At 45.3% G+C, this 15861-nt stretch overlaps 10 non-coding genes and 1 pseudogene across 10 annotated transcripts; all 11 read right to left on the bottom strand.

Annotated features, from left to right (window-relative positions):
- Positions 1-1979: 1979 nt before the first annotated feature.
- LOC141234354 (U2 spliceosomal RNA) lies at positions 1980-2170 on the bottom strand. Its single transcript, XR_012300335.1, has one exon. It is a non-coding gene; the product is annotated as a U2 spliceosomal RNA (small nuclear RNA).
- A 1115-nt stretch (positions 2171-3285) lies between these two features.
- LOC141234481 (U2 spliceosomal RNA) lies at positions 3286-3476 on the bottom strand. Its single transcript, XR_012300460.1, has one exon. It is a non-coding gene; the product is annotated as a U2 spliceosomal RNA (small nuclear RNA).
- A 1115-nt stretch (positions 3477-4591) lies between these two features.
- On the bottom strand, positions 4592-4782 carry LOC141234480 (U2 spliceosomal RNA). The gene has a single exon (XR_012300459.1). It is a non-coding gene; the product is annotated as a U2 spliceosomal RNA (small nuclear RNA).
- Positions 4783-5897: 1115 nt separating this feature from the next.
- Positions 5898-6088, bottom strand: LOC141234353 (U2 spliceosomal RNA). The gene has a single exon (XR_012300334.1). It is a non-coding gene; the product is annotated as a U2 spliceosomal RNA (small nuclear RNA).
- Positions 6089-7203: 1115 nt separating this feature from the next.
- Positions 7204-7394, bottom strand: LOC141234352 (U2 spliceosomal RNA). The gene has a single exon (XR_012300333.1). It is a non-coding gene; the product is annotated as a U2 spliceosomal RNA (small nuclear RNA).
- A 1115-nt stretch (positions 7395-8509) lies between these two features.
- On the bottom strand, positions 8510-8700 carry LOC141234350 (U2 spliceosomal RNA). Its single transcript, XR_012300331.1, has one exon. It is a non-coding gene; the product is annotated as a U2 spliceosomal RNA (small nuclear RNA).
- Positions 8701-9815: 1115 nt separating this feature from the next.
- On the bottom strand, positions 9816-10006 carry LOC141234272 (U2 spliceosomal RNA). Its single transcript, XR_012300255.1, has one exon. It is a non-coding gene; the product is annotated as a U2 spliceosomal RNA (small nuclear RNA).
- Positions 10007-11121: 1115 nt separating this feature from the next.
- LOC141234349 (U2 spliceosomal RNA) lies at positions 11122-11312 on the bottom strand. Its single transcript, XR_012300330.1, has one exon. It is a non-coding gene; the product is annotated as a U2 spliceosomal RNA (small nuclear RNA).
- Positions 11313-12427: 1115 nt separating this feature from the next.
- On the bottom strand, positions 12428-12618 carry LOC141234260 (U2 spliceosomal RNA). The gene has a single exon (XR_012300243.1). It is a non-coding gene; the product is annotated as a U2 spliceosomal RNA (small nuclear RNA).
- A 1115-nt stretch (positions 12619-13733) lies between these two features.
- LOC141234591 (U2 spliceosomal RNA) lies at positions 13734-13917 on the bottom strand. Its single transcript, XR_012300550.1, has one exon. It is a non-coding gene; the product is annotated as a U2 spliceosomal RNA (small nuclear RNA).
- Positions 13918-14711: 794 nt separating this feature from the next.
- LOC141234645 (U2 spliceosomal RNA) lies at positions 14712-14803 on the bottom strand (annotated as a pseudogene).
- Between the last annotated feature and the right edge of the window lie 1058 nt (positions 14804-15861).

The raw sequence follows: 15861 nt of genomic DNA, 5'->3' as shown, positions 1-15861 counted from the left end.
CCGAACAATTTTCCTTTCCATGCCCGTATTGACGACAAACTCGACAAAAAGTGGGTATACCACTGAAAAAAATATCACCATTTATATTACCCAACTTAAACCTAGCTGGGGGAAGCAACACAGTCCCCTGCTCATCTTCTTTGAAACGGACCAAAAATTTCCACTTCGAAGTCCAAAAACCAAATTCATTATAAATCTTCCCTTTTGGTGTTACTGACAAACAAAAAAACTCCAAAAATGTAAGAACATCCTCTTCGTCCACCAATGGAGAGTACATTTTAACAATGATCCATTTATCTCTAACGGGGAAGTGTGGCATTACACTTATCCCCTCCATTCTTTTATCCTGGCTTGCAGTCATTTTCCTTAGATATCCTTCAAAAAAAACTTTGTCAACAAAAACTATATCATAAACACCCCTCCTGGGGTAGTCCATTATCGCCAACACTTCTTCTGTCTTCAAACCAAAAAGATCCACAAGAACTTGACTCATCACATACCTAAAATCCTTTTGATCTCGAAAGTTCTCCTGAACAACCAAACGAATAGAATTCTGCACCTTAGCGAATTCAGGCACATTATCTTCCTCTCCTTCATGTGATGCTGCAGACATCTTCTTCACAAACAGGTTCTCCTCTTCTCAATAGAAACCTTCAACACCGAAGTGCCAGGTAGATGATCGCCTCCCGTTGCCCGGGGACTAATCCGACTCCCTAATAGCAGCAGGGAGGTGAAGCCCTGCTGAAAAACAGAGCGATCCCCCCAGGCCAAGGAGCCGGGTACCCCGAGCACCTCTCAGCCAAGACCAAGGCAGCAGCCGCTAGATCACTGCACTTGATCTTAGCCAAAAGGCCGAGAAGCGATAACCAGAATTGGTTTCAAACTACGGAGCCACCCAAGGATCCTGAAAAGTCCATTTGTGGAGATGAGCTCCTGGACTCCCGTTAAGAAGACATGTTGTCAACCTCTAGATCCCTTACATGCCTGCACTTTTCGGCTTGCTGCTGCTGCAATCCACGCGTTTTAGATCTGCATAACTCCACCTCTTTAAACACAGCACCTTCACCCCCTGCTGTTCCCACCCGCCTCAACACCGTTGGAAGGGAGGAGAACCAATTAAGGCGGGGGGTGGGGTGGAACGAGCAGCTGTCTACCCTTAGCAGGAGGGCTCCTGATTACATACCTCTCCTGCTGCTGCTGCTGCTGGCTGTCCAGCAGCAGACTGAAGGTGGCTGCTGCTGTGCACAGGTATATAAAGGCTCAGAGCCTATTATGACACGCGCAGCCAGCGTTCCATTGCCACATTCCATCTACTGCAGGCAGGATACCTGGCTGGCTGAATGTCGCTGAGAAGCTCACAGAGACCGCCATAAGCAACAGTTTAACAGAATGCCACAGACTAATCAACCAAACTTTTTGGGTTGGGTTCTCTTTTATAGTCTGCAGGCATTACATGAAAGAAGTCAGTGTTCCAGCAGAAGGAGACAACGTTTCAGAAAAGGCATTGTAGCAAACCAAAAAAGAAATTTTAAGCGCAGCAGAGTAACCAGCGCACATACCTGTTAGCTCAGGTGAGTTTAAAAGGCTGCTGTTGATAACAAGGGCATTTGCTAAATAGATGGTGTGTGTGCAACAATATACTGAAAGGTCAATTATATTGTGCAGCTTATCTCACCACCTGTAGTTATTTAGGTGAAAGCTCCAAAATGCTTGCCTAATATGTCTGTTTATCCAAAAGGAAGTAAAAAGGGAGAGCTAGAAAGATAGCATTGCATCACATTACATGGCAATGCAATGCACAGTTGCTGAAGTTGAACCAAAATGAGCTTGTAATCTGGCTTCTGCAACTTTGAACATGAAAAATCCAATGAGGAGAAGAAAAGCAAAGCCAAAGAGTCCATCCCAAAATCCGACAAACAAGCAAAATGAACAAAAAACATTGAATTCAATTCTTTCTGATTTTAGAAACTGCATTAAAGAAGGGGTGCACCGGTCCTGGAGATACTGCAATACCAGGTCAATGCGTGGAGTGGACAGAGCAAGCTCTTTTTCCATCTCCCTGTTCTAAAAATCCATTTAATATATGGTCCCCAGATAGGGGACGTATCAGATATTAAACTGATAAGAACAGATACTACACTTGATCTTAGCCAAAAGGCCGAGAAGCGATAACCAGAATTGGTTTCAAACTACGGAGCCACCCAAGGATCCTGAAAAGTCCATTTGTGGAGATGAGCTCCTGGACTCCCGTTAAGAAGACATGTTGTCAACCTCTAGATCCCTTACATGCCTGCACTTTTCGGCTTGCTGCTGCTGCAATCCACGCGTTTTAGATCTGCATAACTCCACCTCTTTAAACACAGCACCTTCACCCCCTGCTGTTCCCACCCGCCTCAACACCGTTGGAAGGGAGGAGAACCAATTAAGGCGGGGGGTGGGGTGGAACGAGCAGCTGTCTACCCTTAGCAGGAGGGCTCCTGATTACATACCTCTCCTGCTGCTGCTGCTGCTGGCTGTCCAGCAGCAGACTGAAGGTGGCTGCTGCTGTGCACAGGTATATAAAGGCTCAGAGCCTATTATGACACGCGCAGCCAGCGTTCCATTGCCACATTCCATCTACTGCAGGCAGGATACCTGGCTGGCTGAATGTCGCTGAGAAGCTCACAGAGACCGCCATAAGCAACAGTTTAACAGAATGCCACAGACTAATCAACCAAACTTTTTGGGTTGGGTTCTCTTTTATAGTCTGCAGGCATTAAATGAAAGAAGTCAGTGTTCCAGCAGAAGGAGACAACGTTTCAGAAAAGGCATTGTAGCAAACCAAAAAAGAAATTTTAAGCGCAGCAGAGTAACCAGCGCACATACCTGTTAGCTCAGGTGAGTTTAAAAGGCTGCTGTTGATAACAAGGGCATTTGCTAAATAGATGGTGTGTGTGCAACAATATACTGAAAGGTCAATTATATTGTGCAGCTTATCTCACCACCTGTAGTTATTTAGGTGAAAGCTCCAAAATGCTTGCCTAATATGTCTGTTTATCCAAAAGGAAGTAAAAAGGGAGAGCTAGAAAGATAGCATTGCATCACATTACATGGCAATGCAATGCACAGTTGCTGAAGTTGAACCAAAATGAGCTTGTAATCTGGCTTCTGCAACTTTGAACATGAAAAATCCAATGAGGAGAAGAAAAGCAAAGCCAAAGAGTCCATCCCAAAATCCGACAAACAAGCAAAATGAACAAAAAACATTGAATTCAATTCTTTCTGATTTTAGAAACTGCATTAAAGAAGGGGTGCACCGGTCCTGGAGATACTGCAATACCAGGTCAATGCGTGGAGTGGACAGAGCAAGCTCTTTTTCCATCTCCCTGTTCTAAAAATCCATTTAATATATGGTCCACAGATAGGGGACGTATCAGATATTAAACTGATAAGAACAGATACTACACTTGATCTTAGCCAAAAGGCCGAGAAGCGATAACCAGAATTGGTTTCAAACTACGGAGCCACCCAAGGATCCTGAAAAGTCCATTTGTGGAGATGAGCTCCTGGACTCCCGTTAAGAAGACATGTTGTCAACCTCTAGATCCCTTACATGCCTGCACTTTTCGGCTTGCTGCTGCTGCAATCCACGCGTTTTAGATCTGCATAACTCCACCTCTTTAAACACAGCACCTTCACCCCCTGCTGTTCCCACCCGCCTCAACACCGTTGGAAGGGAGGAGAACCAATTAAGGCGGGGGGTGGGGTGGAACGAGCAGCTGTCTACCCTTAGCAGGAGGGCTCCTGATTACATACCTCTCCTGCTGCTGCTGCTGCTGGCTGTCCAGCAGCAGACTGAAGGTGGCTGCTGCTGTGCACAGGTATATAAAGGCTCAGAGCCTATTATGACACGCGCAGCCAGCGTTCCATTGCCACATTCCATCTACTGCAGGCAGGATACCTGGCTGGCTGAATGTCGCTGAGAAGCTCACAGAGACCGCCATAAGCAACAGTTTAACAGAATGCCACAGACTAATCAACCAAACTTTTTGGGTTGGGTTCTCTTTTATAGTCTGCAGGCATTAAATGAAAGAAGTCAGTGTTCCAGCAGAAGGAGACAACGTTTCAGAAAAGGCATTGTAGCAAACCAAAAAAGAAATTTTAAGCGCAGCAGAGTAACCAGCGCACATACCTGTTAGCTCAGGTGAGTTTAAAAGGCTGCTGTTGATAACAAGGGCATTTGCTAAATAGATGGTGTGTGTGCAACAATATACTGAAAGGTCAATTATATTGTGCAGCTTATCTCACCACCTGTAGTTATTTAGGTGAAAGCTCCAAAATGCTTGCCTAATATGTCTGTTTATCCAAAAGGAAGTAAAAAGGGAGAGCTAGAAAGATAGCATTGCATCACATTACATGGCAATGCAATGCACAGTTGCTGAAGTTGAACCAAAATGAGCTTGTAATCTGGCTTCTGCAACTTTGAACATGAAAAATCCAATGAGGAGAAGAAAAGCAAAGCCAAAGAGTCCATCCCAAAATCCGACAAACAAGCAAAATGAACAAAAAACATTGAATTCAATTCTTTCTGATTTTAGAAACTGCATTAAAGAAGGGGTGCACCGGTCCTGGAGATACTGCAATACCAGGTCAATGCGTGGAGTGGACAGAGCAAGCTCTTTTTCCATCTCCCTGTTCTAAAAATCCATTTAATATATGGTCCACAGATAGGGGACGTATCAGATATTAAACTGATAAGAACAGATACTACACTTGATCTTAGCCAAAAGGCCGAGAAGCGATAACCAGAATTGGTTTCAAACTACGGAGCCACCCAAGGATCCTGAAAAGTCCATTTGTGGAGATGAGCTCCTGGACTCCCGTTAAGAAGACATGTTGTCAACCTCTAGATCCCTTACATGCCTGCACTTTTCGGCTTGCTGCTGCTGCAATCCACGCGTTTTAGATCTGCATAACTCCACCTCTTTAAACACAGCACCTTCACCCCCTGCTGTTCCCACCCGCCTCAACACCGTTGGAAGGGAGGAGAACCAATTAAGGCGGGGGGTGGGGTGGAACGAGCAGCTGTCTACCCTTAGCAGGAGGGCTCCTGATTACATACCTCTCCTGCTGCTGCTGCTGCTGGCTGTCCAGCAGCAGACTGAAGGTGGCTGCTGCTGTGCACAGGTATATAAAGGCTCAGAGCCTATTATGACACGCGCAGCCAGCGTTCCATTGCCACATTCCATCTACTGCAGGCAGGATACCTGGCTGGCTGAATGTCGCTGAGAAGCTCACAGAGACCACCATAAGCAACAGTTTAACAGAATGCCACAGACTAATCAACCAAACTTTTTGGGTTGGGTTCTCTTTTATAGTCTGCAGGCATTAAATGAAAGAAGTCAGTGTTCCAGCAGAAGGAGACAACGTTTCAGAAAAGGCATTGTAGCAAACCAAAAAAGAAATTTTAAGCGCAGCAGAGTAACCAGCGCACATACCTGTTAGCTCAGGTGAGTTTAAAAGGCTGCTGTTGATAACAAGGGCATTTGCTAAATAGATGGTGTGTGTGCAACAATATACTGAAAGGTCAATTATATTGTGCAGCTTATCTCACCACCTGTAGTTATTTAGGTGAAAGCTCCAAAATGCTTGCCTAATATGTCTGTTTATCCAAAAGGAAGTAAAAAGGGAGAGCTAGAAAGATAGCATTGCATCACATTACATGGCAATGCAATGCACAGTTGCTGAAGTTGAACCAAAATGAGCTTGTAATCTGGCTTCTGCAACTTTGAACATGAAAAATCCAATGAGGAGAAGAAAAGCAAAGCCAAAGAGTCCATCCCAAAATCCGACAAACAAGCAAAATGAACAAAAAACATTGAATTCAATTCTTTCTGATTTTAGAAACTGCATTAAAGAAGGGGTGCACCGGTCCTGGAGATACTGCAATACCAGGTCAATGCGTGGAGTGGACAGAGCAAGCTCTTTTTCCATCTCCCTGTTCTAAAAATCCATTTAATATATGGTCCCCAGATAGGGGACGTATCAGATATTAAACTGATAAGAACAGATACTACACTTGATCTTAGCCAAAAGGCCGAGAAGCGATAACCAGAATTGGTTTCAAACTACGGAGCCACCCAAGGATCCTGAAAAGTCCATTTGTGGAGATGAGCTCCTGGACTCCCGTTAAGAAGACATGTTGTCAACCTCTAGATCCCTTACATGCCTGCACTTTTCGGCTTGCTGCTGCTGCAATCCACGCGTTTTAGATCTGCATAACTCCACCTCTTTAAACACAGCACCTTCACCCCCTGCTGTTCCCACCCGCCTCAACACCGTTGGAAGGGAGGAGAACCAATTAAGGCGGGGGGTGGGGTGGAACGAGCAGCTGTCTACCCTTAGCAGGAGGGCTCCTGATTACATACCTCTCCTGCTGCTGCTGCTGCTGGCTGTCCAGCAGCAGACTGAAGGTGGCTGCTGCTGTGCACAGGTATATAAAGGCTCAGAGCCTATTATGACACGCGCAGCCAGCGTTCCATTGCCACATTCCATCTACTGCAGGCAGGATACCTGGCTGGCTGAATGTCGCTGAGAAGCTCACAGAGACCGCCATAAGCAACAGTTTAACAGAATGCCACAGACTAATCAACCAAACTTTTTGGGTTGGGTTCTCTTTTATAGTCTGCAGGCATTAAATGAAAGAAGTCAGTGTTCCAGCAGAAGGAGACAACGTTTCAGAAAAGGCATTGTAGCAAACCAAAAAAGAAATTTTAAGCGCAGCAGAGTAACCAGCGCACATACCTGTTAGCTCAGGTGAGTTTAAAAGGCTGCTGTTGATAACAAGGGCATTTGCTAAATAGATGGTGTGTGTGCAACAATATACTGAAAGGTCAATTATATTGTGCAGCTTATCTCACCACCTGTAGTTATTTAGGTGAAAGCTCCAAAATGCTTGCCTAATATGTCTGTTTATCCAAAAGGAAGTAAAAAGGGAGAGCTAGAAAGATAGCATTGCATCACATTACATGGCAATGCAATGCACAGTTGCTGAAGTTGAACCAAAATGAGCTTGTAATCTGGCTTCTGCAACTTTGAACATGAAAAATCCAATGAGGAGAAGAAAAGCAAAGCCAAAGAGTCCATCCCAAAATCCGACAAACAAGCAAAATGAACAAAAAACATTGAATTCAATTCTTTCTGATTTTAGAAACTGCATTAAAGAAGGGGTGCACCGGTCCTGGAGATACTGCAATACCAGGTCAATGCGTGGAGTGGACAGAGCAAGCTCTTTTTCCATCTCCCTGTTCTAAAAATCCATTTAATATATGGTCCCCAGATAGGGGACGTATCAGATATTAAACTGATAAGAACAGATACTACACTTGATCTTAGCCAAAAGGCCGAGAAGCGATAACCAGAATTGGTTTCAAACTACGGAGCCACCCAAGGATCCTGAAAAGTCCATTTGTGGAGATGAGCTCCTGGACTCCCGTTAAGAAGACATGTTGTCAACCTCTAGATCCCTTACATGCCTGCACTTTTCGGCTTGCTGCTGCTGCAATCCACGCATTTTAGATCTGCATAACTCCACCTCTTTAAACACAGCAACTTCACCCCCTGCTGTTCCCACCCGCCTCAACACCGTTGGAAGGGAGGAGAACCAATTAAGGCGGGGGGTGGGGTGGAACGAGCAGCTGTCTACCCTTAGCAGGAGGGCTCCTGATTACATACCTCTCCTGCTGCTGCTGCTGCTGGCTGTCCAGCAGCAGACTGAAGGTGGCTGCTGCTGTGCACAGGTATATAAAGGCTCAGAGCCTATTATGACACGCGCAGCCAGCGTTCCATTGCCACATTCCATCTACTGCAGGCAGGATACCTGGCTGGCTGAATGTCGCTGAGAAGCTCACAGAGACCGCCATAAGCAACAGTTTATCAGAATGCCACAGACTAATCAACCAAACTTTTTGGGTTGGGTTCTCTTTTATAGTCTGCAGGCATTAAATGAAAGAAGTCAGTGTTCCAGCAGAAGGAGACAACGTTTCAGAAAAGGCATTGTAGCAAACCAAAAAAGAAATTTTAAGCGCAGCAGAGTAACCAGCGCACATACCTGTTAGCTCAGGTGAGTTTAAAAGGCTGCTGTTGATAACAAGGGCATTTGCTAAATAGATGGTGTGTGTGCAACAATATACTGAAAGGTCAATTATATTGTGCAGCTTATCTCACCACCTGTAGTTATTTAGGTGAAAGCTCCAAAATGCTTGCCTAATATGTCTGTTTATCCAAAAGGAAGTAAAAAGGGAGAGCTAGAAAGATAGCATTGCATCACATTACATGGCAATGCAATGCACAGTTGCTGAAGTTGAACCAAAATGAGCTTGTAATCTGGCTTCTGCAACTTTGAACATGAAAAATCCAATGAGGAGAAGAAAAGCAAAGCCAAAGAGTCCATCCCAAAATCCGACAAACAAGCAAAATGAACAAAAAACATTGAATTCAATTCTTTCTGATTTTAGAAACTGCATTAAAGAAGGGGTGCACCGGTCCTGGAGATACTGCAATACCAGGTCAATGCGTGGAGTGGACAGAGCAAGCTCTTTTTCCATCTCCCTGTTCTAAAAATCCATTTAATATATGGTCCCCAGATAGGGGACGTATCAGATATTAAACTGATAAGAACAGATACTACACTTGATCTTAGCCAAAAGGCCGAGAAGCGATAACCAGAATTGGTTTCAAACTACGGAGCCACCCAAGGATCCTGAAAAGTCCATTTGTGGAGATGAGCTCCTGGACTCCCGTTAAGAAGACATGTTGTCAACCTCTAGATCCCTTACATGCCTGCACTTTTCGGCTTGCTGCTGCTGCAATCCACGCGTTTTAGATCTGCATAACTCCACCTCTTTAAACACAGCACCTTCACCCCCTGCTGTTCCCACCCGCCTCAACACCGTTGGAAGGGAGGAGAACCAATTAAGGCGGGGGGTGGGGTGGAACGAGCAGCTGTCTACCCTTAGCAGGAGGGCTCCTGATAACATACCTCTCCTGCTGCTGCTGCTGCTGGCTGTCCAGCAGCAGACTGAAGGTGGCTGCTGCTGTGCACAGGTATATAAAGGCTCAGAGCCTATTATGACACGCGCAGCCAGCGTTCCATTGCCACATTCCATCTACTGCAGGCAGGATACCTGGCTGGCTGAATGTCGCTGAGAAGCTCACAGAGACCGCCATAAGCAACAGTTTAACAGAATGCCACAGACTAATCAACCAAACTTTTTGGGTTGGGTTCTCTTTTATAGTCTGCAGGCATTAAATGAAAGAAGTCAGTGTTCCAGCAGAAGGAGACAACGTTTCAGAAAAGGCATTGTAGCAAACCAAAAAAGAAATTTTAAGCGCAGCAGAGTAACCAGCGCACATACCTGTTAGCTCAGGTGAGTTTAAAAGGCTGCTGTTGATAACAAGGGCATTTGCTAAATAGATGGTGTGTGTGCAACAATATACTGAAAGGTCAATTATATTGTGCAGCTTATCTCACCACCTGTAGTTATTTAGGTGAAAGCTCCAAAATGCTTGCCTAATATGTCTGTTTATCCAAAAGGAAGTAAAAAGGGAGAGCTAGAAAGATAGCATTGCATCACATTACATGGCAATGCAATGCACAGTTGCTGAAGTTGAACCAAAATGAGCTTGTAATCTGGCTTCTGCAACTTTGAACATGAAAAATCCAATGAGGAGAAGAAAAGCAAAGCCAAAGAGTCCATCCCAAAATCCGACAAACAAGCAAAATGAACAAAAAACATTGAATTCAATTCTTTCTGATTTTAGAAACTGCATTAAAGAAGGGGTGCACCGGTCCTGGAGATAATGCAATACCAGGTCAATGCGTGGAGTGGACAGAGCAAGCTCTTTTTCCATCTCCCTGTTCTAAAAATCCATTTAATATATGGTCCCCAGATAGGGGACGTATCAGATATTAAACTGATAAGAACAGATACTACACTTGATCTTAGCCAAAAGGCCGAGAAGCGATAACCAGAATTGGTTTCAAACTACGGAGCCACCCAAGGATCCTGAAAAGTCCATTTGTGGAGATGAGCTCCTGGACTCCCGTTAAGAAGACATGTTGTCAACCTCTAGATCCCTTACATGCCTGCACTTTTCGGCTTGCTGCTGCTGCAATCCACGCATTTTAGATCTGCATAACTCCACCTCTTTAAACACAGCAACTTCACCCCCTGCTGTTCCCACCCGCCTCAACACCGTTGGAAGGGAGGAGAACCAATTAAGGCGGGGGGTGGGGTGGAACGAGCAGCTGTCTACCCTTAGCAGGAGGGCTCCTGATTACATACCTCTCCTGCTGCTGCTGCTGCTGGCTGTCCAGCAGCAGACTGAAGGTGGCTGCTGCTGTGCACAGGTATATAAAGGCTCAGAGCCTATTATGACACGCGCAGCCAGCGTTCCATTGCCACATTCCATCTACTGCAGGCAGGATACCTGGCTGGCTGAATGTCGCTGAGAAGCTCACAGAGACCGCCATAAGCAACAGTTTATCAGAATGCCACAGACTAATCAACCAAACTTTTTGGGTTGGGTTCTCTTTTATAGTCTGCAGGCATTAAATGAAAGAAGTCAGTGTTCCAGCAGAAGGAGACAACGTTTCAGAAAAGGCATTGTAGCAAACCAAAAAAGAAATTTTAAGCGCAGCAGAGTAACCAGCGCACATACCTGTTAGCTCAGGTGAGTTTAAAAGGCTGCTGTTGATAACAAGGGCATTTGCTAAATAGATGGTGTGTGTGCAACAATATACTGAAAGGTCAATTATATTGTGCAGCTTATCTCACCACCTGTAGTTATTTAGGTGAAAGCTCCAAAATGCTTGCCTAATATGTCTGTTTATCCAAAAGGAAGTAAAAAGGGAGAGCTAGAAAGATAGCATTGCATCACATTACATGGCAATGCAATGCACAGTTGCTGAAGTTGAACCAAAATGAGCTTGTAATCTGGCTTCTGCAACTTTGAACATGAAAAATCCAATGAGGAGAAGAAAAGCAAAGCCAAAGAGTCCATCCCAAAATCCGACAAACAAGCAAAATGAACAAAAAACATTGAATTCAATTCTTTCTGATTTTAGAAACTGCATTAAAGAAGGGGTGCACCGGTCCTGGAGATACTGCAATACCAGGTCAATGCGTGGAGTGGACAGAGCAAGCTCTTTTTCCATCTCCCTGTTCTAAAAATCCATTTAATATATGGTCCCCAGATAGGGGACGTATCAGATATTAAACTGATAAGAACAGATACTACACTTGATCTTAGCCAAAAGGCCGAGAAGCGATAACCAGAATTGGTTTCAAACTACGGAGCCACCCAAGGATCCTGAAAAGTCCATTTGTGGAGATGAGCTCCTGGACTCCCGTTAAGAAGACATGTTGTCAACCTCTAGATCCCTTACATGCCTGCACTTTTCGGCTTGCTGCTGCTGCAATCCACGCATTTTAGATCTGCATAACTCCACCTCTTTAAACACAGCACCTTCACCCCCTGCTGTTCCCACCCGCCTCAACACCGTTGGAAGGGAGGAGAACCAATTAAGGCGGGGGGTGGGGTGGAACGAGCAGCTGTCTACCCTTAGCAGGAGGGCTCCTGATTACATACCTCTCCTGCTGCTGCTGCTGCTGGCTGTCCAGCAGCAGACTGAAGGTGGCTGCTGCTGTGCACAGGTATATAAAGGCTCAGAGCCTATTATGACACGCGCAGCCAGCGTTCCATTGCCACATTCCATCTACTGCAGGCAGGATACCTGGCTGGCTGAATGTCGCTGAGAAGCTCACAGAGACCGCCATAAGCAACAGTTTAACAGAATGCCACAGACTAATCAACCAAACTTTTTGGGTTGGGTTCTCTTTTATAGTCTGCAGGCATTAAATGAAAGAAGTCAGTGTTCCAGCAGAAGGAGACAACGTTTCAGAAAAGGCATTGTAGCAAACCAAAAAAGAAATTTTAAGCGCAGCAGAGTAACCAGCGCACATACCTGTTAGCTCAGGTGAGTTTAAAAGGCTGCTGTTGATAACAAGGGCATTTGCTAAATAGATGGTGTGTGTGCAACAATATACTGAAAGGTCAATTATATTGTGCAGCTTATCTCACCACCTGTAGTTATTTAGGTGAAAGCTCCAAAATGCTTGCCTAATATGTCTGTTTATCCAAAAAGAAGTAAAAAGGGAGAGCTAGAAAGATAGCATTGCATCACATTACATGGCAATGCAATGCACAGTTGCTGAAGTTGAACCAAAATGAGCTTGTAATCTGGCTTCTGCAACTTTGAACATGAAAAATCCAATGAGGAGAAGAAAAGCAAAGCCAAAGAGTCCATCCCAAAATCCGACAAACAAGCAAAATGAACAAAAAACATTGAATTCAATTCTTTCTGATTTTAGAAACTGCATTAAAGAAGGGGTGCACCGGTCCTGGAGATAATGCAATACCAGGTCAATGCGTGGAGTGGACAGAGCAAGCTCTTTTTCCATCTCCCTGTTCTAAAAATCCATTTAATATATGGTCCCCAGATAGGGGACGTATCAGATATTAAACTGATAAGAACAGATACTACACTTGATCTTAGCCAAAAGGCCGAGAAGCGATAACCAGAATTGGTTTCAAACTACGGAGCCACCCAAGGATCCTGAAAAGTCCATTTGTGGAGATGAGCTCCTGGACTCCCGTTAAGAAGACATGTTGTCAACCTCTAGATCCCTTACATGCCTGCACTTTTCGGCTTGCTGCTGCTGCAATCCACGCGTTTTAGATCTGCATAACTCCACCTCTTTAAACACAGCACCTTCACCCCCTGCTGTTCCCACCCGCCTCAACACCGTTGGAAGGGAGGAGAACCAATTAAGGCGGGGGGTGGGGTGGAACGAGCAGCTGTCTACCCTTAGCAGGAGGGCTCCTGATTACATACCTCTCCTGCTGCTGCTGCTGCTGGCTGTCCAGCAGCAGACTGAAGGTGGCTGCTGCTGTGCACAGGTATATAAAGGCTCAGAGCCTATTATGACACGCGCAGCCAGCGTTCCATTGCCACATTCCATCTACTGCAGGCAGGATACCTGGCTGGCTGAATGTCGCTGAGAAGCTCACAGAGACCGCCATAAGCAACAGTTTAACAGAATGCCACAGACTAATCAACCAAACTTTTTGGGTTGGGTTCTCTTTTATAGTCTGCAGGCATTAAATGAAAGAAGTCAGTGTTCCAGCAGAAGGAGACAACGTTTCAGAAAAGGCATTGTAGCAAACCAAAAAAGAAATTTTAAGCGCAGCAGAGTAACCAGCGCACATACCTGTTAGCTCAGGTGAGTTTAAAAGGCTGCTGTTGATAACAAGGGCATTTGCTAAATAGATGGTGTGTGTGCAACAATATACTGAAAGGTCAATTATATTGTGCAGCTTATCTCACCACCTGTAGTTATTTAGGTGAAAGCTCCAAAATGCTTGCCTAATATGTCTGTTTATCCAAAAGGAAGTAAAAAGGGAGAGCTAGAAAGATAGCATTGCATCACATTACATGGCAATGCAATGCACAGTTGCTGAAGTTGAACCAAAATGAGCTTGTAATCTGGCTTCTGCAACTTTGAACATGAAAAATCCAATGAGGAGAAGAAAAGCAAAGCCAAAGAGTCCATCCCAAAATCCGACAAACAAGCAAAATGAACAAAAAACATTGAATTCAATTCTTTCTGATTTTAGAAACTGCATTAAAGAAGGGGTGCACCGGTCCTGGAGATACTGCAATACCAGGTCAATGCGTGGAGTGGACAGAGCAAGCTCTTTTTCCATCTCCCTGTTCTAAAAATCCATTTAATATATGGTCCCCAGATAGGGGACGTATCAGATATTAAACTGATAAGAACAGATTTTTTTTTTTTTTTTTATCGAAAGCCCGAATTCGTGTACAAAACCCGAGTGAGCTTAAAAAAGTGACAAGTGCCACAAAAAAAGTGCACTAGGATGCTGGTCTTCTTGAAACCCTCTCCAAAAGGAGAAGGGTCCCCCAAACCATTCCCCGTCCCTCCGAGCCAAAAGGCCACAGCGAGGAACAGGGACAAAAAGCCAACTCCAGCCGAAGCCAGAGGCGACCCAATCTTACCCCCAGCACCTGCCCGAGTTCTCACCCGAGCAAGGCACTGGGAGCCAAAGACTGTGCTCCCCTACCGGAAGAGGGGAACCAACAACGCTCTCCTCCCAAAAGAGGAGAGCCAGGGGGGTTCAGGGGGGAGCGGAACCTGATGGCCACACACTCCCCCCCTAGACCTGCCAAGAGAGGAACCCGTAAGGGAACCGCATCCCGACAAAATCCTAGTAGGACGTGACACACGTGAATAAGTGGACACACAGTGACAAAGAAATTAAATAAATAGTGAAGGTTTCACAGTATAATACTGCCCGGACCTTCGACCGGGAATTGAAAAATTCCCCATCCTAAGGCCAGAAGGCCCGGAATAAGGGTGTGTGCGAAGAAAGAAAATTTGAAGTGCTTGTGCAAATGTGCCATAAACTCAAGTGGGGTTCCCAATCCCAGTGAGTTAAGGCACCCCAGGGTCACCACTCCTGGGGCACTTCACACTTCGGGCTTTCGATCTTCCCCGGCCCAATGGCGTCGATCCTGGGGGGCCATGCTTTCCACCAGATGACTATATTAGCCACCTGGCGTACTAACAAGCGCCTAAACCCCAGTGTGCATAATGTATCAATCTACTAGGGCGGCCAACATCCAAAACTGCCTTTTCGAAAGATACTACACTTGATCTTAGCCAAAAGGCCGAGAAGCGATAACCAGAATTGGTTTCAAACTACGGAGCCACCCAAGGATCCTGAAAAGTCCATTTGTGGAGATGAGCTCCTGGACTCCCGTTAAGAAGACATGTTGTCAACCTCTAGATCCCTTACATGCCTGCACTTTTCGGCTTGCTGCTGCTGCAATCCACGCGTTTTAGATCTGCATAACTCCACCTCTTTAAACACAGCACCTTCACCCCCTGCTGTTCCCACCCGCCTCAACACCGTTGGAAGGGAGGAGAACCAATTAAGGCGGGGGGTGGGGTGGAACGAGCAGCTGTCTACCCTTAGCAGGAGGGCTCCTGATTACATACCTCTCCTGCTGCTGCTGCTGCTGGCTGTCCAGCAGCAGACTGAAGGTGGCTGCTGCTGTGCACAGGTATATAAAGGCTCAGAGCCTATTATGACACGCGCAGCCAGCGTTCCATTGCCACATTCCATCTACTGCAGGCAGGATACCTGGCTGGCTGAATGTCGCTGAGAAGCTCACAGAGACCGCCATAAGCAACAGTTTAACAGAATGCCACACACTAATCAACCAAACTTTTTGGGTTGGGTTCTCTTTTATAGTCTGCAGGCATTAAATGAAAGAAGTCAGTGTTCCAGCAGAAGGAGACAACGTTTCAGAAAAGGCATTGTAGCAAACCAAAAAAGAAATTTTAAGCGCAGCAGAGTAACCAGCGCACATACCTGTTAGCTCAGGTGAGTTTAAAAGGCTGCTGTTGATAACAAGGGCATTTGCTAAATAGATGGTGTGTGTGCAACAATATACTGAAAGGTCAATTATATTGTGCAGCTTATCTCACCACCTGTAGTTATTTAGGTGAAAGCTCCAAAATGCTTGCCTAATATGTCTGTTTATCCAAAAGGAAGTAAAAAGGGAGAGCTAGAAAGATAGCATTGCATCACATTACATGGCAATGCAATGCACAGTTGCTGAAGTTGAACCAAAATGAGCTTGTAATCTGGCTTCTGCAACTTTGAACATGAAAAATCCAATGAGGAGAAGAAAAGCAAAGCCAAAGAGTCCATCCCAAAATCCGACAAACAAGC

The sequence above is a fragment of the Phyllobates terribilis genome, unplaced genomic scaffold (genome assembly GCF_046119375.1).
Source record: "Phyllobates terribilis strain yellow unplaced genomic scaffold, ASM4611937v1 Scaffold_636__1_contigs__length_917067, whole genome shotgun sequence".
Lineage (NCBI taxonomy): Eukaryota > Metazoa > Chordata > Amphibia > Anura > Dendrobatidae > Phyllobates > Phyllobates terribilis.
Note: the sequence above shows the minus strand (reverse complement) of the source record. Positions and strands in the feature narration are given on the sequence as shown.